This window comes from Plutella xylostella, chromosome 15 (assembly GCF_932276165.1).
Source record: "Plutella xylostella chromosome 15, ilPluXylo3.1, whole genome shotgun sequence".
Classification (NCBI taxonomy): domain Eukaryota; kingdom Metazoa; phylum Arthropoda; class Insecta; order Lepidoptera; family Plutellidae; genus Plutella; species Plutella xylostella.
The window spans coordinates 2,982,044-3,006,582 of NC_063995.1; the positions used below are offsets into that span (position 1 = coordinate 2,982,044).

General features: G+C 35.9%; 1 long non-coding RNA gene across 1 annotated transcript in view; it reads right to left on the reverse strand.

The window, feature by feature from the left end:
• LOC119691246 overlaps positions 1–20,204 on the reverse strand; it is a 53,646-nt gene extending 33,442 nt beyond the window's left edge. The window contains exons 1-2 of the long non-coding RNA XR_005253867.2: positions 20,008–20,204; positions 13,353–13,494 (exon numbers count right to left, since the gene is read on the reverse strand). This is a non-coding gene — a long non-coding RNA (uncharacterized LOC119691246). The remainder of the gene's footprint in view (positions 1–13,352; positions 13,495–20,007) is intronic.
• Between the last annotated feature and the right edge of the window lie 4,335 nt (positions 20,205–24,539).

A 24,539-nucleotide genomic window follows, 5' to 3' on the forward strand; every position in this document is an offset into this window, starting at 1 on the left:
CGAAATAAATAGGAGTCAATATCATGTGTCACATAATCGAAAACAACCGATCTGTCAAAGATTTCTATGCGCATTATCAATTTTGGAGCACTGTACATCTATTGTGTCACCTATGCAATCGAATCCACACAACTGACTGACATATTTTGAAGCTCTTATACCCATGGAAGTAATAAGCACTAGTACGTTAGTACTTCTTACTTCCATGCTTATATCGCCTACCGTTTTTGTAAAAAAACACATAGTAATATGGTCAACAAGTATCTATAAGTACCTACACATTCATAAACTTGTCAAACTAAAAAACAACGTCAGTGTTTGAATGAATGAACAGGTGATTTGTGAGTTTGACAAGGTACAAAAGCGTATATACCGCTTATGAAGCTGACTGTACATCTTGGGCACAATAAATGTAAGTAAAGACAACGCAGAAATGGCAGGTACGCGAGTGTGAGGGAACATCATAAGTACTTATCGATCCAATTGATAGAACATTGGCCTTGTAAACTAGGTACTCCTGTCGGATGTGTACCTACATAAGGGTCTGTGTACACTTACACAATGAAAGGATAAGTTTAACTGCACATCCGACGTTAATTTCCGCAGTAACTATTAGATATTACATCCGGCAGCTATTATTGAAAATAAAGTAAGAAAACTTCCTCGTGTTTGTTTTACGTCGATCAATTAAAGCGTACCTATATTCTATTCTATTCTATTCTATTCTCTGTGGGGGTGTAAGTACCTGCACCTGGCTCTCTCGAATGGAACCTTTGTGCATATCCCCAAGGTCTAAACTGCCTTCCTAAGCTTGGACCATTTCCCCACCACGCTGGTCCACTGCGGGTTGGTGGGTTCACATATCTAGATTTGCTAGATCTAGATATGCAGGTTTCCTCACGATGTTTTCCTTCACCGTAAGAGGGATGGTATACATTGTACTTAAGTTAAAAGAACTCATTGGTACATGTCAGCGCCGGGATCGAACCCGCATCTCTGGCGTGAGAAGCGGGCGCTTACCCGACTGAGCTACCACCGCTCTTACTGGTACCAAGCGTACCTATAATTCTACATAGTTACAATGAAATGTGAGTTTCAATCATATCTACCATGAAAATACTTTCATAAAATTTTCACTGAATGCACAAAGGAACCTTTATCTTATGTCGTTAAATTAAATTACATCATAAAATATAAAATACATACATAAAAAATATACAATTAAATTTAAAAAAAACTTTCATAAAGACTACATTAAAGAAATGTTTATTGAAGGTTTTGTCAGCACTAACATTAAAATGTAATAATTAATTAATTTCATTAATAATAACATTAAAATAACAATATACCGACTTAGACAAGCAACAAATAACATCTATGAAATCTACTACCGGAACAACAAACTGCTCTATTCCACAAGGAAGCGTCTTAGGATGTGTTCTATTTCTTATCTATATAAATGATTTACCAAACCATATAAAAGCACATAACACATTATTTGCAGATGACATTTCTACAATACTACTCCAAAGCACTTCCGAAGATGACTTCAATAATCAAATTAAAAACATATTCAACGAAACGAAAACTTGGGTTTTTAATCACAACCTAGAAATCAATATTTTAGAAACGAAAATCATTCAATTCAGACCTTATCAAAAAGCTCCTCTCAACCTTCAACTAGACCATGTAGAAAATGTCACAGATTTTAAACTCTTAGGCATAAATATAGATACCCACATAAACTGGAAAAGTCACATACAAACCATAAAAACTAAACTATCACAATTTATTTATGCACTAGGTGTACTAAAAGTAAATACAGACCTCAAAACGGCATTGTCGGCTTACTATGCCTACGCAAACGCATGGCTGAGCTACGGCATCATCCTATGGGGAGACAGTGTAGATGTGCACGACTCGTTTGTTTTGCAAAAAAAATGTCTCAGAATTATATCCAATATATAGAACACAACTAGTTGCAAATCATACTTTACCGAACACAAAGTCCTAACCCTACCATCTATTTATATCTATGAAATAATCAGATTTGTAAAATTACACATGAACCTTTTCAAACAAGTAAACGAAATACATCAAATAAATACAAGAAATAAGAATAAATTAGCAGTACCACAGTCAAATATGCAGATCTTCAACAATAGCCCATATTTTAAATGTATCAAAATCTATAATAAACTACCTAACACTATTAAATGTGAGAAAAATTATAAAATATTTTTCCGCTGTTTAAAAACATTACTTATAGAAAGGTGTTATTATTCTGTAAATTAATACGATATTATAATAATTAGATAGTTTATAAATATTCTAAAATTGTTCAATATATAAAATAGGTATATCATAAAGTTTAATGTTTTATGTTATAAAGTTTTATGTTATGTTTTATAATTTTTAAGTACTTACATAATTGTTTAGTTTTTAAGAAAATGTTGCTATGCCCTACAGGGAGCTATGTTAAAGATACTTAATGTACATAGATGTAAAAACAGTGTAATACCAACATAGTTGCAATAATAAATGAATATGAATATGAATGTGTGCCTTCAGAATCGACATCGATGTCATTGTTATGCATAGAAACATCCACACCTTTAGTATTTATGTAAGTACTTATATTTTATGTACTCATATTGCTTACAATATCAGACCTATAATTATGAAGTATACATTAATTAAACATCTATTCGTGATGTAATAATTACATTGTCTTACCTATATGTCCTCTAACCGCAAAATGCATTATACGGATTATACACGTACCTTTATAAACCTTGTTAAGTAAACCCTTTACAATGCTTTTATGGACTGTGGTTTAAGCTTTTACGCTTTATTGGCTTTATTACTAGTACGGTTTCTGATTTAAATATTAATTCATGAACTTTTATAGCAACTCAGTAATCAAAAACTTTTATAGACGCCTGATGTTATTATTTGATTTGATTTAATTGATGCAATACGGTCAATTAGACGGTCGAATGGCGTAGTGGTTAGTGGCCCTGACTGCTATGCCGAAGGTCCCGGGTTCGATTCCCGGCTGGGGCAGATATTTGTTTAAAGACAGATATTTGTACTCGGGTCTTGGGTGTTGATATTTATATTTAGTATCTATCTATCTATGTATTTGTGTAAATATATCAGCTGTCCGACACCCATAACACAGGTTCTGCCTAGCTTGGGGTCGGATGGCCGTGTGTGATATGTCCCCACATATTTTTTTTTTTATTTTTTTTTTAATATACCTACATATACTTACTATTTTAAAATATAGTGTGTTTTATACAAGTTCCGTTGTTTGTTCTTATAATTATGTTTAATTTAAGTGCATGTACAGGGACAGGCTGAAAATCAGCGTTGCGTTGCTGCATGCTCGCAGCAGATGCTGAGTCTGCCCCTTTTGTCACCAAGTATAAATAGTTTTTGTTTATTTTAATTTTAATATGTGTTATTGATACAAATAAAAATTTTTTTGTTTCTTTCAATATACACACACGCAAGCAATGAAAAAATCCCACTCACTAAATGCCAACACCAAACGACACCAATTTTTTTTAACATTTAATTTAAAATATAATATTTACGATTTTTTTTAAAGTTTGGGAATAATTTGGTGCTGTTATTATCACAGGAACTAATTCATAATATATAATATTTCCGCGGCGAATGGGCACTAACCTCCCCTTTTCAATAACTATAAACCCTCTATTTTGTTTACGCAAAACTAATAATTCAGCAGTCCCTTATGTTATTATTATTTTGAAAATTACAAGTTACAAACTAAAATCTTCTGTTTACCGTACAACGTAGCATTCAACAGGCAACAATGGCTTTGTACAATTAACAATATGGCCGCCACATGTCGCCGCGTCCGGAGCACGATTCCATATTGTTACGTTATTGTAAACAAATGAACACTACGTATATTTTCACTTCAGCTGCGGCTGACGTTCCAAATTTAATTCCTATCATTCCTTTCAAAGTTTGTATCCGCAAATATGTTCGTATTATATCTGTTTGTACGTTTGTCTGTGGTATCGCGTTTTAGGGTGCTCTTACACGACCGACAATTGCTGACCGACGTACGGATTGCAATAGTACAACGCACACGTACACAACGCGCACGCATAGTTACGTAGGTAAATCAGAAGAAAGTAAAATCAGACCGACTAACTATTCTACAAGAAGTCGGTCGTCGGGAGCACCCTTAAAATTAAGTAAGTACCTACGTTGCATATTTTTCGTACAGCTTTTCTGCATGGCTTAATAACTGCCTCTGTGGTCTAGTGGTAGAAGCTTCGCTTCATGGCCCAGAGGTCCCGGGTTCGATTCCCGGGTGGGACCATCAATTTGTGTTTCTAAATTGTGGTTCTGAGTTTGGTTAGGACATAGAAGGCTGATCACCTGATGTCCGAAACAGTGAAACGATCCTTGCTGTCGGATTGGCATGTAAAGCAGTCGGTCCTGCGCCTAGCTCTCTCCAGTCGTGTCGGTCAATCCGTCCCATTGGGTTATGAGAGTGATGGAACAGAGAGTGCTCCTGTGTACTGCGCACACACTTGGGCACTATAATCTACTCCTGCGTAGATGGCTGATCTCAAATGAGATTGGCCGCCGTAGTCGAAATTCGGCTAGGAGGACATTATTTATAATAAATGAAGAATGAATGAAAAGAACGGGTATAATTTTATTCTCGCGTAATTTGATTGATATTTTGTTTAGAATTGAGGTGCCGCGAAGCTCAACGGTAGCCTTGTTTACTTTACATTCGACATAACACAGACATCGCGCTGTCTGAAATGACAGAATAAATTATTAATTACGCTTTTTCGTCTTTCCTAGCATAATTATATTTAAACCGGTAAAAAAATAAAACACCAATGTACACAGGATGTGGCAAAAAAAGCAGCCGCTCTTCAAAAGCAATGAGTTCTTTTTAATAACAGTCGGGGTATTTAAATTCTGTTATTCAAATAGCGCACCTATTCAAAATGGCGCAGCATCCGGTATAGGAAGGGAGGAATCGAATGGTAAGTCGACCCTCTCCAGCAGTCAAGGGCTGAAGGGCCACCCCCCTCTCCCCCCGCGTGACTTGCAGTTCTGAAGCTGCGTTCCAAATTTGATTTATGGATTATATTGAAATTGGTTGCGTGCTCCTGTGCACGACTTTATAGTGATTTACTTAATTACTTTTGACGTGACATAATTACGTTACATCATTGTAGCCTTTGAAAGAGAAATGTGTTTTTGTATTCGACACAGATTTTCGTAAAACACACAAAAAATGTGCTGTAGCTATAATGTTCTTCCTATATTTATTTACGTAGGGTTTTGTAGATTTTTTTTTATTTATAAATACTTACAAAAAGGGTTAAGTATCCCGGAAGGGGATGTCTTAAGAGGAGTCTTTCTGAAAAACTTTTTTTTTTATAATGGTTGTAAACTTGTAAAAATAATATAGAGTAGGAATATATTGTTGTAAATAATATCTTTCTTTAATATCTTTAAGTAAATAAGCAAAAAGCTGAAAAGCTTTTCCAGTTTTTCACGAATTCCCAATAGTAATATAATTGAAGTTTTTCAAAATGGCGAGCCGATTCAACCCACCCAATTCCAGGTTAGTATACCACTATTGCAACACCTCTACTTATATATGTCTACCGTATGTTCGATACAATTTCACACAAAGTTTCGATCAAAAATAAACAGTAAGATATTAGTTACGTAAAACACAAAACATGTGAATGATGTGTGGCGGTCGCGGGAGGTACTCGGACGGTTCGCATTTGAAGATGATTCAATATCACGGGTGCGGAAATACTATCACATAAGGGCCGACGCCTACTTAACCGCAAATATGTCGGCCCTTCGGTGTAGCGTGAAAATCTGAAAAATGGACACGAAAAGCTAAGGGAAGAATAGATTCTGTTTTCGTGTTTGCTTTATGTACCTTTGTAGGATTATGAGGCTCGGATTACATGAAGATCAAAGTCGGTAGAAAATTGAAAGTAGGTTTAGTATATTGTTGGTAAGATAATGGATTTCTGCAATGCTTAATCATTGCTTGTAAGCAATTGTGTGCATGAGACAAAGTTTGAATTCACAATGCATACAATGTTATAAGTACGTATGTACAATTTGAAATTCTACATCGAAGGTATGTTACATTGAGGTAGGTATAACTATTTCTGTACCTAAATAAAATAGATATTCACTGATCGATCGGACTAACACTGATGTATTGGTTGTTGAAAACAGTAATCCGCTTTTTGTAAACAGTGGAGCATCGCCACGTAGCCGTGTTGCGGTGAACTGCGGATGTGAAAACACTAAACATCACTTTTTCAACATCACCAAGGGTTAACTGGTAGAAAATACTGCTAGCATTAAGTTCGCCTTTGTACCAATTTACAATTAAGAAAAAAAATACTTGTATACTCACGCCTTGTACTAATGTACTCCGTTGCGGGGTAGGCAGAGGTGCATTGCTGCACCCACTTTTCGCCAGTGTTATGTTAGTCCCAATGTAATAGGGGACGGGCCTATTGCCATTTTACGGGCACATCCAAGACCCGAGAACAAATATCTGTGTTTAAACAAATATCTGCCCCAGCCGGGAATCGAACCCGGAACCTTCGGCTCAGTAGTCAGGGTCACTAACCACTTCGCCATTCGGTCGTCGTCAATAAAGAATTTAATAATAATAAACACTGTGGCGGGCTCAGTGAGGCTAGGGAGCCAATTCTCAAAGTCACGACTCAGATAACCAAGATATATGCCATTACCGTTCCATGACACTGGAACTTTTTCATTGCTTGTAAGTGTATTATAGCTCTTGAAATGTGCAAGCTGAAGTGGCAGTCGGCCGGTCATATATGCCGAAAACCCCATGGCCGGTGGGGTAAACGAGAGAGAAGAGCCCACAAGCAAGCGTAGCTTAGGGTACCTGTACCCTGCTGGACCGATGTCCTTAGAAAAGTAGCCGGTAGTGGATGGATGTGGAAAGCTGAGGACAGAGCGAATGTAACTGTACCTAAGTAACTTTTTATATTTTTCAATACCCATCATAAGTAAACCACACCATAGAAAATCATTCGAGCTGTTTGCAACAGTTGTGGAAATCAACATGCAGACACATACAGTATAACACAACGCGGCAATGGTGCTCGTAACATGATCCGTCCACCCGTTTCGTAGGTCTCCACCAACGTTGAATTTTCAATCAAATAATCCACGGATTAACCTGACGCACGTGTGTATAAACGTGTATCAATTTACAACGTTGGCAACGTCGCCCGATGTGTGGCGTCTGGATCATGTCATGCCACTTTATCAGTCTCTATGTGCACGGCTGCCTGTGCATTTTCCATTACCTACCTAGGTACTTCATAAATATATCTCTGAATAGTAAACCCTGAATTCATAGAGCTTTTTGTCACTTATAGGTTGACAAAAAACTCTTATGTGTCGAAGTCATTTTTAAACGTTCTCTAAACTTAAAAGATGGTCTATGAATTTATTTATCTAGGAAATCCTATGAACATTTCTTGGAAAGTCCGGCAGTTTTGGTAACATTAAAACTTTTGAAGCGTTACCACTTTTATTGATTATGAGATTGTACATCGAAATGGCAAAAGCCGCGTATCCACAATGTGTTGCATGCCTCGGGTTTGCTAGAACGCGATCCAATGCTCGTTATCTATAAAAGTACCCTCGGGGATGGCCATAGAAACCGAGCATTGGTTAACTAAATTAGAAACCCCAAAAAGTGCAGCCGGTGGATCCGCGGCAAAAAATACACGCATGCTATATGAAGATAGTGTTTGGAAATACTTTGCAAACTCCTGTCAATGTTTAAAATATTAGTTTTCAGATTTCAGATTTAACATATAGCACTCACTTTCATACTTCTCTCTAACATTCCCTTGAAATAGTTGAAATAAGAAAACAATCTCATGTTCTTCGGTGCATGATTGTAAATCTCTCGCAGCATCAAATATAGATTCGGTGATCTTTTGAATAATTAGTGACGTTTTGAATTACTTACATTTGAATTCACCCCGACGTCGTGACTAGCTCCGCGAATTATACATGTACTGTTTGAGCTCATTGGAGAGGAACTAAGTATGTTTGTCGCCCCATTATTCTAATGAATTTTAGTTATTTAACGAGGGATAACAACACCTTTTTTTTTAAATCTGTATTATAAAATTCTCTACGTCATCGTCAGGTATAAGTGCCAAAATTTTCATCGCATAATTTTCCTAACAATCTGCTTTCAAACCCACTTAACCGATTATTTTGACCCGAAAACGGATTGGATATTTCTAGTGTATTTCCACAAAAACAGGGTACACGGAAAGTGTAGTTGTCGGGTGGTAATAACAATGTGACGTTTACGAAGTAGTTATGTTCAAATTGAAATACAAAAATCTTTATCAAAACAAGTTTATAATATTTACCTAGATGTTAGCCGTATGTACCAGGCATAGGTCTTATAGCATGGTAGGTATATCCAAAAAACTATCTTATAACTCATAACTTTGAAATGAACAGAATCTAGAAACATATCCCATTTTACATTTAGTGCTACGGCTAGTGGCTCAGAAGCAAAAATCAGTAATAATTCCCAAATATTCCGAGTCCACACGGAACAAGTCCAGTTCGCACATAATCACGTTCCACACAAAATTTGCAGCGTTCCGATGTCAGAGTCATTTTAGATACGTATTATGTACAAATCTTCCAAACCAAACCAAATCACATTGAAGAAAGAAAACGCAATGAGGCGCTGGAGATGGATCGGCCATACAATGAGAAGACACGACTGTAACCATACTCAAGTTGTTTTCGAGTGGCAGCCTGGCGGAAGAAGGAGACCAGGTAGACCCGTACAGAGCTGGAGAAGGTCCGTGGAGGCGGAAATGAAGAGGGCAGGTCTATCGTGGGCCCAAGTGAAGGAGGCGGCTCAAGATAGGGAAGCGTGGCGAAGAATGTCTGTAGCCCTAAGCTCCACAGGGGAGTAACAGCACTATAAATAAGTAAGTATGTACAAATCTTAAATTTATGTATGGAAAAGGATTTGACTAAAAACACAAGTATTGTTGAGATAGACTTAAAAAACGAGACGGTGGAATGGTAATACATTGATCTATTTAAGTCGTCGAATATTTTTTATTAATAGAAAACAGGTATGACGTATTAGATAGAGTATAGGGACGACCGAATGGCGTAGTGGTTAGTGACCTGACTACTGAGCCGATGGTCCCGGGTTCGATTCCCGGCTGGGGCAGATATTTGTTTAAACACAGATATTTGTTCTCGGGTCTTGGATGTGCCCGTAAAATGGCAATAGGCCCGCCCCCTATTACATTGGGACTAACATAACACTCTGGCGAAAAGTGGGTGCAGCAATGCACCTCTGCCTACCCCGCAAGGGAGTACATAAGTACAAGGCGTGAGTGCGTGTGTGTGTGTGTGTATAGTGCCACAAACTTATCTGTTCCGGTGACAGCTCAAATAAATCTCTAATATTTCTTAATTCTATAAGATTTTAAGTTTGCTCGTATTGTTATTTCGCTCTTGCGGTGTTAATAAACCCATCTAATGTTTTAAAATATACAATTCATTAGTAAGTAATATGGATCAATTTAGTTCGCTGTCACCGGAACAGATAAGTTTGTGGCACTATAGAGTGATGTATGTATATTATGACAATGGACAAATAATTGTAAAATTTTACGTCAAATAAACAATATTTCATTTCATGTAAGTTAAGTGGAAATACATAATAATAGCTACATAAATAGTACCTATATAATGTAATCCGCAGGCTCACTGATTGATGCGGATTACGATCAATACGTAATGTGCCATTAAACTTATACAGGGTGATTGGTTTTTCGATGTGTTCTTTAATAATTTACAACATTTTTTTAAAAAACTAGGTAGGTACTTACATAGTTTTTATATAGTTTATTGATATGATGATAGTTTATTTTTTTAAAATACTGCAACAATTAGGTTATTCCTTGTTATTTCTGGCTTGTAAGCGAAGTAATAATCTATCATTTTTACCCGTTGCAAAGATAAGTCTGATGTCGGTTCTGAATACGAAGTGTAACTTCTACATAATAATTAAGAAGACACGTGCTGACGTCATATACATGTTTATTAAAGTCGAAGCAGGCAAGTACCTTATGGAAAACCAAATTTAATATTATCTCTCGAGATAGGTAGTTTATACTACGGTAAATACAGGATTCTGAATGCACCAGGTTTAATTCACAGGTCACATTTATTTATTTATTTAGCAACATCAAAAATCTTAAATTCTAGTTAACATTTTCACAAGAAACCTAAAAGGTTTGTTTGTGTCGGTCTGGCGTTTTAGGTACATTATGTAGGTAGGTGAGCTGGTCATATCTGCCCGCTGGACCGACGACCTAAGGCGGGTATTCGGTAGTGGCTGGATGAGCAAGGCCGAGTACCGAGTGTTGTCCCACTCCTTGGGAGAGGCATATGTCCAGCAGTGGATGATTATTGGCTGATGATTATGATGATGAATAAATTTTATGTTGAGACATCTTACACACGGCCATTTGACCCCAAGCTAGGCAGAGCCTGTAATATGGGTATTGGACAACTGATATTATATCTACACAAATACATAGATAGATAGGTATATTATTATACATATATGCCACTAATAAAAATCCACCCTGTATAACTGTAGCCAATTTAATTCAAGTAAAGTAAGTATCATTCATCATTCTGTCGTAATGTAAAAGAGCAAAGCTGATAAAAAGTTGTATTAAAGAAAGTTTTTCGTTAATTTCCTACTTTCTTCAAACTCACAACAATTTAAATTCTTGTTTTGTTTTATTACTTACTTTACTTTCACATCTCTGGCAAGTTTAGTAAAGAATTGCTATTATTCGAGTTTAATTCACATATATACCTATATATATATATATATATATATATATATATATATATATATATATATATATATATATATAATAATACGACCGAATGGCGTAGTGGTTAGTGACCTGACTACTGAGCCGATGGTCCCGGGTTCGATTCCCGGCTGGGGCAGATATTTGTTTAAACACAGATATTTGTTCTCGGGTCTTGGATGTGCCCGTAAAATGGCAATTGGCCCGCCCCCTATTACATTGGGACTAACATAGGTAACACTCTGGCGAAAAGTGGGTGCAGCAATGCACCTCTGCCTACCCCACAAGGGAGTACATTAGTACAAGGCGTGAGTGCGTGTTTTTTTTTTTTTTTTTATATAATAATACATGTATAACTGGACTGATTGCATACAAGCTTTAACTGTCCGAACTTAAAATACGTATACAAATGCATATCAAATATTTTAAGCCTACTAGGTATGGAACCTGAGGTGTATTGGCGGCAGACACTCACTCAATGTTGATAGAGAGTGATAAATTTGAAGTCGCCCAACCATGGATATCAATGAAAAATGGGGCCGTTTGGGGTTGAGACCCTGGGGCCGTGGGGACCCGAAGCGCGACGATTAGTAAAAGAACTTTCGTCGCGCCTGGTCGAGGTATCAAGGGACCAGAGGGCTGGCAGCTATCTCAGCCAGCGCATCAGCCTGGCTATACAGAGAGGGAACGCTGCCAGCCTCCTCGGAACCATCCCGGGCGACGGCAGCGAACTAAAAGAAATATTCTACCTTTGATAAAGTCCTGTTTATTAAGAGTAGAATATTTCCAGGCCAGTTATAAGTATTTTATATTATTATCATTTTTATTTGTAAAATATATAGATAATTTAGTTAAATAATAAGTACTTAATATTTTATTTTAATAATAACTTCATAATGTCTAATTTAAAGATTTACAATATTTATAAAAAATGGTTACAATATTTAAATTTATTTCATACATAATACATTTTCATGTAAAAGACGTGTAAATAAATGACCTAAGTGTACATGATTGTACTGTGACACAAAAACCGGCAAGCCGTAGTTGTAAAATCTTGGTACCTATCTATTATTCCTATCTATGTTACTGTCTATCTGTTTCAATATTATGTAAAAAAACGTAGTCAGGTCTCTGAATACCTATACATAGGTGCTTACAGACCGGGCCAATGAACGCCCATCGATGGATATTTAATTATTTATCGAGGCAGATTGCAGCAACGAAGGTCAACGAAACCCGTTCGTTGGCGTTCGTTTGGCCGGTCTGTACGCAGCTTATCGCGAACAAGTTTTGACAACCATTTTTGGATTCAAAATGATTTGAATTTGACACTAATTACTTCGTAAACGTTATTTCGTTTACACTTCGCGATATACCCCCTGCTTATCCGTTTATCAAGTCCACATTTCACAAAGTGACAAACATAATCAAATGTCATACAATAAGACAGAGAATCAGATATAATATACACGTTCAAGTGACGGGTTTTGATTGGTATTAATAATGTAAGGTTCTATACAGCCTCTGCAGAACCACTGTAGAGCTTCCTTCAGAAGGCACTGACAGTCGGTAAGTAGGCGCTTATGTTACAATAGAGCCTTTGTGTTCTCAGTAGTGTTCAGAGAACCTATTAAGCTTGTAAAGCGTTTTCTAATAATAATTAGTATAATAAGTGATATTAGGAAAGTAGTTTGTAAAAGTGGTTTTGGACAGCGTGCATTGTGTCAAGCTTATGAAGGTAAATTACATAATCCCGCTTTAAATTTAAGTAGTGTAATTTAGTACTTTACATTTTATTATTATTATTATTATTATTTCTTAATTATTATCAAAAATACATTCTGAGTACAATACATACAATAATTAAATGTCTGCCAAACTGTGAAAACAGTTTGTTGGCATGTTTTTAGTATAATAAAATAACCTAGGTAAGGTACAAATAAAATCTTTCATTCAACACGGTCAAAATTAAAAAGATTATCTTTCTTCTGCGCATCCCACAAGCTGAATAATTGATCTTATTTTTACGACATAATGAACTTTAATGTTATGCCATTAAATTTCAATTTTAACGACTTTCAGTGTTTTGCTATATAACTTGATGCGTGTTTTATGGCTTTTTTAAATTTCAACGTGTCTTGACTTGAGTGCAATATCTCTTCGACATAAGTTTATATAGACGAGTAAGTACCATAAAATGCAATTTGATTTCTCTTGAAAAACATACAAATTCCTGGAATTCACAAAGAGTCATTTATTTAAATAAATTTGATTTCTCTTGAAAAAAAATCAAATTCCTGGAACTCATACCTACAAAATTTTACAAAGCACAAACTTCTCTCTCTCTACAAAAGAAAGAGACGCACTTACCTGAGTGTTCAATGAGTGAGCAGCGGCGAGGGGCGCGGCCGTGCTCCGTCGTCAACTGCGCGGCATGGCGCCGCCGCCGGCCAGCACCCGCTGCACTGCACTGCACTAACACATCCCCCACTGCACTTGACAACACTCTAACCTGGAACAGAATACAGAAAGACTATTTATTTACACACCATGTAAGTCATCATCACAACTTCACAACCCATGACCGTCCCCACTGCTGGGGCACGGGTCTCCTTCCAGTGAAGGAAGGGTTTAGGTCTTAAAGGCGGCAAGCTTGTGCTGAGAGAGTTGTCTTTTAGTGTTCAACTCGAATGTCAGATGTTTTCAAGCTGGCATCCAATGGGTGACCGGGTGGCATCTAATGAATCTATACTTCCGTGGGTACAGTATATTATTTTGATACTTAGAATTGATTTTTTAGGAAAAGATGCCAATTAACTGTTTAAATATACCTAAGTTATAACATAACGCCATTCTGATCCAGCAAAACCTAAATAGGTATACCTACAATCGCATCGACACGTCAAAATAAATTTCAGTATTTTTCAACACCATTATGGGTTTCTGGGACACATAAATGTCCAGTCTAATAGGTGTTACGACGACACAAAAAGGGCAGGATAGTAAAAAGGTTTGTATACGTGCGCTGACCGTATCACCGTGGGCTGTAATGGTCTTTCCGCGGGTCACCGGGGTCACGTCACAGTCCACTTCCGTCCTCGTCCAACGATACCTGATTTCTTGACAAGATAGCAAAGATTCACAAAGGTACTATGTCTCTAGTGGGGTTATCGTGAAGTCAATACGAAGTAACAATCATGGAGTAATTATTGCCAAATTCAATACATTTTGAATCCGAAAATCGTTGACAAAACAAGTTCGAGATGGGAGGGCAGATCATAAAGTTCGTGCCGTTTTGTTTCTGTTAATGGATACTGTAACTTATTCTGACTGCAACGGAAGTTATCATATTCCATTGTTAGTATGTGAGTATAAATTCTCGACCGAATCTTTCAAAAAACATACTGGCGTTTGCGTTCAAACACTACGCTAATACCCATCGTTCCGCATCATACTGTTTTAGCAGATGTTGTTTAGGATATCGGGTGGAACAATGTTTTTGGGTTGAACACATTCAAAATTGTAGCCTTTATTTATATTCTAAGTCAATATAGCCACAACGGACTTCACTTAAGGCCCTAACTGTACCCATATTCAACCCGTGTCTCCCACAATCAAAGCATAACGTTTTCATGGAAATTCGATTTACCTGTAGCTAAAAGGACCACCTAATTCAATAGCTACACAATAACGTTAGCCTGCCACAGACACGTACTCACTATACTCTGTGGCTTTAATGTGATATGACAACATCTAGCCAGCAGAGTGATGTTATTATCAACATTCAACATACGTCCATGTGTGTATAACATCAGTATATCTATATCAGCACGCTAAATATTTCAAAGGGGTATTTCAAACAGACTCGGCATAAATGAAAACCAATAAGTATATAGAAACATGAATATTTTATAATTATTGTATACACATTTGTATTTATCGTACATTAACTAGGAACATCCGATAAAAACAGCTAAGCTGTTTGAGAGCTTGGTTTTTTGTAAATCTCCATATTCCTTAAGCTTCGACCCTTTTTATCCTTTCAAAGTAAAAACGAAATGTATTTTTATAGACATGAAATGGTGACGAAATGTAAAATTTTGAATAATTTTGCAGATTAGTATTTACGTAGACTTTGTATGTATTGGTTAATCTGATCAAATCGTTAGAATCATAGCTTTTAAATGGCATTTGATTTTAATAAAAAACAAGAAAATTCGTATATTCACTGGTTCTCACTACGTACCACATACAAACGTAAAGAGACATACATTACTTGTTTTTTTATAAAAAAAACGTGAATATTATGAATTATTAACACCGCATGCTCAAACACGGGAAACCCATTGAGGGCCTAAAAGCAATATTTGTTGGCTAAAGAAAAGCGATAATTTTCCTCCAGTCACTTTCCTGCCGTGACCGCCCTGCTCGAGCGACCTACATCGCCCATCAGCGGTCATTTTTATTGATATCGATATACATGGTGCAATTTTATCAGTGACCAAGGTTGCAGACGAATTTGCCCGTCATTCAGATAAAATCAGCATAAAAACAGCGGTGTTACACATATAAACACATAGGGCATTACCACAAAAACTAAGATAGTATTTAACAGGTGTTTACACCATTTTTCAGAGCTTATGATATGTGGGACGTTTTGAGTTTGACAGTTCTAGAGATGTCCGAGAGTGAAATCCTATCAACTTGAACCAATCGATTTGTATATACTCCATAGATTAATATAAATATGAATTTATTCGTATACACGCATGGGAGAACGAAGATATAGGTGCTGAAGGATCAAGTGTTTGTACTGTACTAGATTTTCCCTCATACATTTTTTTTTTAATTGGTATAATAATATATTTTTTAAATCTTTTTCCCTCATTTAGAACACTTTTATCACTGAAAATAAGGTTTGGTTAGTGGCTGCAAAGCGGGTCAGATTTCATTCCATTCCATATTATATTTTATAAAAGTGTCAGTATCTCGAAAACTATAGAATTTTTACCAAGGTCATATTACGATACCCTGCCACTCCTGAGCTGGCCTATCCGCCATTTAATGGATAACGTTGACTTTTCGGAAAACCTGTATAATACAATGTTGTAAAAATTATAATATTGTATAAATTTTAATCGATTTCAGAATGTCGACTTTGATGTGTCGCATCTCTAGTACGTTCCATTTTACCAAAGTGCGTACTCTAGAAATATATATTATCTGTGGTCATTGTCAATAAAATGACAGATTTTGCAATAGTATTCATGCGTTAAATGGAAAATTTTAAAGTGTCACCCATGTCTTTGCCCCTGGAAAATGGTGTAGTGCTGTCAAACGCTCACAAAATCTGTAAAATTTTATTTTAAACACTTGTTAAACAGTGTTTATACTTTTTTGTGGTAGTACAGTTTATCATTAAAATATGGAATGGCATTATTATGAGAGTTGCATAGTATGACGAGTATATGAGCATGCAAACGCGATCGTCACTAATATAATTCCACCAGATACACTAGTGACTAGAAAAGAAAAATAGGAATCAAATAACTAGACTGTGTTTACAACTTGATTTAGAGCAGCTTCTAGATTCGATATTGGTCCGTTTGCTGCTGGACAGATGTAAACTACCTTTTATTTTCAACTCGAATGCTCGTCCATACACATTTGTAGTAAAAAATACGAGTGTAAATAAATACATCATATAGTAATAACTACTAGAAAGCAACTCCAAATAATAAGTTCCAGTCTAATATTTAAAGTGCTACGACAAAATTACTACGCCGTAGCAAAAATTTTTTTTTTTTTAAATAGCCTGATTTGTGTCCCACTGCTTTTTTTAAAATTTATTAATATACAGAAATTAGACGGAACAGGACGCAGTGAACTTGTGTTAATTGAGCAGCGGCGTGGTGACGGGTCAGCCTGTCCTTGACACGTGTCTGCGTGAGTGGGCAGCGAGTCCAGAACCAGGTAGAGCCTCTTCAAAATATACTCGGTGGGTGAGGTAGGTACCATAATTGTTGCAGCTAGAGATAGCTTGAGCAGATATACAATAGACATACCGAGTCGAGTATCGTAACAAAGAGCCATATCCAATTGTCCATGGTAAAGATAGTTTAAAAAAAGGAGATTTTTAGGGTTCCGCACCTCAAAAGGTCCTTCTTTATCTGGATAAGATCACTTTGCTGTCTGTCCGTCAGTTTGTCTTTCTAACCAATTTCTGGCTCATCTAAAATTTTGCATGCTTTATACTTTTATCGTTCCCTATAGTTAATTTAGGTCACAACACTCATCACAATCACATACCTAGTTGATGAAATACTTTAGCCATGTTTTAGTATAGAAAAGACGATAAGCTTATGTATTATATACCTACTTTGATAATTTTATTAATTCCAATTCCAAGAGATAGTTTTAGTCCATTTGTTGTATGATGTTTTCCTTTGTAAAGAATACAATTATTCAGACATATATAATATTTATATGTATTTTCAACAATAAATTATTTTTATTTCTTCCAATGTGTGAAATTTATAGTAATCGCTTGTGTTTGTGGATAATTCTACGGTTTCCTCCCCTATTTTATAGTTCAAAGTTGGCGGCATCGCGTAGCCGTGAGTAGTTATCTGATACATATATCTAAAATGTCAAATAAACATAGGTCGATTCCAGTTTTACAAGTTTAACCCTTATCTACCCTCCCTTGGTAATAAATTACCAACTTTCAGCGCCAAAGAGTTAGATCAACCCGCAACATTTAAACATAGGTACTCACTTATTCAGCCACTTGAGTTCAGGGTGAGGAATGCTTCTATCACTGAACGTAGTGTCAATTACTAGTACGTAGTCAGAATACTAATTGTATATGTGTATGTACATTAGGTACGTACGATACATTATGAGTAGCTACTTAGGGAAATTGAAAATAATGTATACTGAGAATGGAAAAATAAGTATGGCCCTGGAGGAAAATTACCTTAAATCTTCAAGATAGCTAACTATACTTACAGAATACATTCACCTACATCTTATTCCTAAATACTACCCTCAGAGACAACTCGTAACAAATACCTACTTCAAAAATAACTTTTAAAACTTTCTGAACTTCAATATTATCTCTGCTTATACATATACTATTTTCTAATCCATTATACACACCATATAACGAGTATTCTTCATAATTATAAAGTCACACCTCATTGGCAATGGCCGCCCGGTGCTCTGAACTTTTGCCACCCGTAGTACCCGATGACGTAGGTCTAGTAAAAAGCCAATACGCTCCGGAGAATATACTATACAAACTAAATGGTAGGTGGCACGTGAGGAGGCACGGAGAAGTTGGTTTGACATTTGTTTGACAGTTCGAAAAACGAAAACCATAAGAAATTTAAAAAAATATCGTGCGACGCTCCGACGCTGTAGAAAGAGCGTTTGCTAAGCGCATTGACGTTTGGTTAGCAAATTATAAACGACACCAAATACCTTTACCGGCTTTTGGCTAGCAGTAAATGTAGGTATACCTATAAGATGCGTCCGTTGCATACGATTTTGAAAGGTGGTCGCGAGCTTAGGCTGCCTGTCCACCAGATCGGAGCAGACTAGCGGAGCGGTGTTCGAGACAACAACCGTCCAATGAAATTGTATGAGCGGAGTTTTTACTAAGGCAGCCTTAAGTTGGTGTTGCTAACAGTATCAAGCATTTGCATAATCACTGATTTACTATCAGGCACTCAATGTAGAACTACATTTTATCTGATAACTCACTATCGCTTTTATGAACAGAGGTATTAATGCGGGTCAATGTTTATCATTATTGTACAAGCTTTTCTATGTAGAACACGATGGCAAGAGTAACCGACTGTGTGGGTTAGATAGCGCAGACCGCCTGTTGATCATTAAAATTTACCGCGATGGCGATTAATATAAAGAAAATAAAAGAAAAAAACCTATTATTTGACAATGATTTATACCAACGTATACCTACATAATTATGAATGAAAAAATATGGGTGAACATACATAAAAAAAACATATTGTTAAATACAGGTGAATTGAGGACTTCCTCCTTTTTTCGAAGTCGATTAAGTAATTAATACCTACATCATATATTGTTTCAAACTTTTATATTGACAGTTTTCTTTACGAGTTTCCGGGTATAGCATTAATGATATTGTCATCTTTTCAATTGTTTTCTTTATCAGATCTCTTATCATTTATCAAAGGTCATCAAGATATAAGACTTTAGATACTCATAAGATATTTTACGGCCAAGAAACTTTCACAGCCTCATTTAGAAAATCTTTAATCTGCATTTTTTTTAAATAGCTAATAACAATTTCACTGAAATATACCTAATAGAATACTATTTACAAACGGAAAGTTTATTAATTACTTGTAAAAGCTGTGTGTAAAATAATTATTAAGTACTAACTTATTTTTCTTCTTGTGACTATAACTAGAACTAGATTAAATTCATTTAACTAAATTCATGTTAAATTGTAACGACCAATGGACAACATAATGAACCACAACCACAGCCTGTGACTCCAGAACGACGAACGGAATTACTTTATTCAAAATAAATCTAAAAGCTTCTCTATAATTTCAATTAAGCGTTATATATTTTATAACTTTTGTTTGGGAAATAATAAAAAAATCTAATAGGTATTTAATTTAGCTTTAAGGATGAAAAAATATGGGTGGGTTTAAATTATATTAACAATCTATTATGCACCATTATGTGTGATGCAAATACCTAATGTAAGTTCCCTAACTCGCTTTAAAAAACTATCAGCTTAGCGAAGCTTTATAGATGGATGCGTCCTTTGCTTGCAACAAGTGCCTTCCGCCAATTGAAACTAAAATAAATTCAAGAAGTTTATATATTCAGGAAAACTTTTCCTTAAGTAAGTACACTTTAGTTTTATGAATCTGTATTTGATACCTATTTTACTTTAGTTTCTGCAAATTAATAATGGGTATGGTTTAAAATAAATTTAAGAACTTAAAAAATAAAAACATACCTTCACTGGTCACAAAAATCCAAAAGCATTCCAAATGAGCACAAAATAACACTGGCCACTAAACTTTTAACTTCTACCCACAAAGAACACGGAACAAAGAAATAAAAACCGTTCTGAATTCAAAATTGGCGCGGTTCGGCGGCGGCGCTCGGCCCGCCCTCACGTCAACAGGTCGCGTCCTACACTGGCTCGGCCCGGCCGCAGCCCTCGCCTCGCCGCGCCAGCGCCAGAAATACTCCACAGGACAACACGGATTTTCACGACCCGTGCCGCCATCGGAAATAGCTTTACCTCGATTTTTTACATTGTTTACTGACCCTCCAATTATAATGACACTGATTTGTTACCGGTTGACGCGCTGACATAATGATAGATTTCACCAAATATTTGCTCGCAAAGGGCTATTTTTTCGATGTTGTGTAATTAACACCATCAATGCAATGGAAACCCTTGACTCCTTAATATACCTACTCGAATATTTCTATATGTGTAGGTCAATAATTATAAGTAAACAACAGAGGTTTACGTAGGTAGGCACAAACTGAAAACATATAATTACGATGATTAATTTCACATCGTAGAGGCTTCCTCCCACTGCAGTAACTGATTACCTCAAAACACGAAACCTCTCTAAGCGGTCCCCGATGTAAACCACTAAAGAATATTCGACTGAGAGATGATGTAAGTACCTATACATATATACTTACAATAGGCTCTATAAAAAAGCTCTATTCATAATACACTTTTGCCTTAATTTGACCTTTTTCTTTACAAAAGGTCAAATTAAGGCGTAATGACAACCTGATCTATCATGATCAAAACTACTAAGATAGATAGATAAATAGATAGAATATTCTTTATTTGTACACACACATAAAATAAACTTACATAACTTAAATACTAACACATATGTACAAAAATGGCGGTCTTATCGCTTAAAGCGATTTTTTCAAGACAACCTTAGGTCTTTTGTTTTTGCAGTCAAAATTCGTTTTGGCCGATTATGAGTTTTGCCTGTAACATATAATAATAATAATATGTGGGGACATCTCACACACGGCCATCCGAAGCTAGGTAGAACCTGTGTTATGGGTGTCGGACAGCTGATATATCTACACAAATACATAGATAGATAGATACTAAATATAAATATCAACACCCAAGACCCGAGAACAAATATCTGTGTTTAAACAAATATCTGCCCTAGCCGGGAATCGAACCCGGCTAAAAAATATAAATTGCTAATAACATAGATAATACAATAGCTCACCAAAGCTTTTCCGCTACGCGATGGCTACAAGTTGCGGTCTACAACTAAACAATGCCTGCTGTTTAGCGTGGCCTTTCTGTTTATTGTTTGTATATTATATTTAGTTTGTAATAATATACAATTATTTTACTTTCCTCCGATATGAAAAAAATCACAATATATTATGCATGGTATAAAGCAAAGTCGCTTTTCACGTGTGTCATCTATGTAGGTATATACAGTGTTAACTTAATTGCGTTGGAGCGGGAAATGGTAGATACAGCTGATGATACTGAACACGATAAGACATTAAAAAACGTATTTTATTTGCTTTAAGCTGACCAACATAAAACAGTTTTATTTAGTTCATTTTAAAATTTCATAGTCACCCTATTTATGTTTAGGTACGTTTGACAGAATGACCATGAACTTGAAAGCCAAGGTCAAGGCCAAAAAAATCAAAGCCAAGGTCAATAAAAAAGTATGCGTGCATCAGCACCACACTTGGAGCCACATCGTCAAGGTACCTACCGAGATTTTGGGCACTCAAAGTACCCAATCCATTGTAGGCATTTCATTTTACTCCATAAGTATCACTTTATTGATACACAATAATTATCTTTTATGAATACAGAACAGTTTCATTTTATGCTTCATAACATAGGTCATACGTATTCACAGCACAACACAACATAAAACGAGATGAGGAACAAGGCTTGGTAATCAAAAGATAGAATTGTAGGTACCTTTTCCCTTTTAGGTAATAATTGTAAAAAATGATTGTAAACAAGTAAACAGCAATGACTGACTGACAGACTAGATCCACAGAGAAGGTAATGACTATCATAAATACTCGATGGTTATGATACGCGAGATTGTTATTATTCTACTGGTATTCAAAGTGAGGCCATACTTATTATGAGGATTTCCGTACTATTCGTCATTAAAGACGTCTCAATCGCAAGTACACAACACAAATCGAGATGAACGAGGGTAAGTAAACCAATTCGTCATTGAAGTAGACCCTGTTATCATCCTGTTATGCATTGTGGTCTTTTATCTTTAGCTGCGTACAGACCGGCCAAACGAAAGCCAACGAACGGGTTTTGTTGACCTTCGTTGCTCAATCTGCCCCTGTATTATGTATGATAAATGTCCATCGGTGGGCGTTAGTTGGGCCGGTCTGTACGCATCTTTAGGTAATAAAAGAAAAATAAAACGTGGTGAGTATCAAGGGTGAATACTAAACGCTTACCTTATTCTGAGTAAAAAGGTTTAATTATTGTTCTGAGCTCCTAGAAAGTCATAAATTATATTCTGTACGATCTATGAAACTTTATGCACATCAGCTGTTTAATTGTTGATTAGTATGTCATTAATCAACATGAATAATTTCAATTTTATTTAATAATTGTTATTACCTACTGTGTAATTAATTACAATCATAGTTACATCAAATAAATTATGAAAAGTGAAGTTGATAACAAATTAACAGTGTGTAAGAACTTTTGCAATCGAATGTCTCATTGGTTATGTGTTTGTGTAGGGTGACCATGTTTTTGATTAAGGTAAAACTTTCCACTTTACTTTAGACTTTAAACATAAATATTCGAGATTCTGATGTTTTTTTTCTTAGAATCGTGCTTGGTTAGACTAATACTAACCCCCATTTCCCGCTCAAACGCATTCTAGTTAACACCCTGTATATATGCTTAAATCTTTTGAGCTACACAACGGATTTTGATGCATTTTTTTAAATAGATAGAGTGATTTAAGAAGAATGTTTTTAATATGTCTACTTTTATGGCGGAACACATCCGGGATAACATTTTATGAAATTGTTATTTAAAATGGCTAGTTTCCATTAGTGAACAAATCCTTTGTGCTTATGGACCTATGTATATGTACAATTTGATATGAAATTATTGAAGGTGATGGATAGCCTGAGCCTTCCACAGCAAACTCTATAATCAAAAGCCGATTACGCCGCGAAACAAACGGAAAATATGGTTGCAAGTTAAGCTCTCTTTAAGTTCAAAGTGTTTTAAACAAATATTAATATTTTAAATTGTTTATTATACAATAACGTAAAAATCAAGTACCTACCCAGCCCCAAATTCAATCATAACAATATTTAGAAATTGTCTCATTATTTATTCACGTCCTATTTGATAAAAAAATGCATTATAAAATAATTTTAATAAATTACATTACGAGTATACGCCTAACTAATCAATCATATCAGAATATCTGATCCTTCTTTTACACAGCCACGTGAAGTTAATAACGGCAACGCAATATGACGAAATTCGTTTTATATTATAGGTAGGCAACAATAACGTTTATGGTGTAAGTATTTTTTATCACTCGCTTACCAATAAGTACTTAATACACTCGTTATTATTTTATGTTTTAGCTTATAATAACAATAAGTAATAGGAATACTTTACGACTGTGTGCCAAAGTAAACATTTCATATCTAGGTTAAATAATAATAAAATCTTTACTTAATGCAAGTTCATGCATTTCCAAATAAAATAACCATGAATTTCAGGGTTTTTCATAAAACGTCTGACTACTCCTTCGGGGATTACAGACGTGAGCATAATATATATTTATGTATGTTTAATTTAACAACAACATTATTCAATAATGACCAACCTAAGTTGCTTACAATTTTAATTTGTCTACATTCCATAAACTTGGCTATTAACAGCGCCATTACTCTGAGCTCTACAAAGTCGGTTATAAACCGCTACAAAGTGCGAGATCGAGTTGCAACAGTTTAGCAACGTCAGAATAGGCAGGTGTGAGGGGTGGGGGGTATCGGTCTATGGGGGGTGTATTGGGTCTATGGCACGGAAATTGCACCCCCAAGGAACCCCGCGATGTAATCTAGCAGTCGCGTGCCGGCGATGCCCTTGGTCATTATCGCCACACACTGATAGCTTCACCCGTAGAACAATGACTCGCCTACAAAGAGTGAACTTCATAGAGGATCACTGAAATAGTCGTAAGAATGCTGGCCGCACAGATTTAAGAAAACAAAACTATCTACCAAAAAAAAGAAATTAAAACAATGTCAATGTCTTTGACAGAGAGGAAATTCTATATTTAAATTCTAAACGTGTGGTAAGCCATGCAGGTGGAAACTAAAGAGGATTTACTCCCGTTGCTCGTCTTCTGTTCGCTCGTAGAGAATCGACCTAAGTATTTAAGTGCCTCCACGTATTTCCTGCGCGATTAACGGTAATACCGGAACCTTCTTGAATGCAAGCTCCTT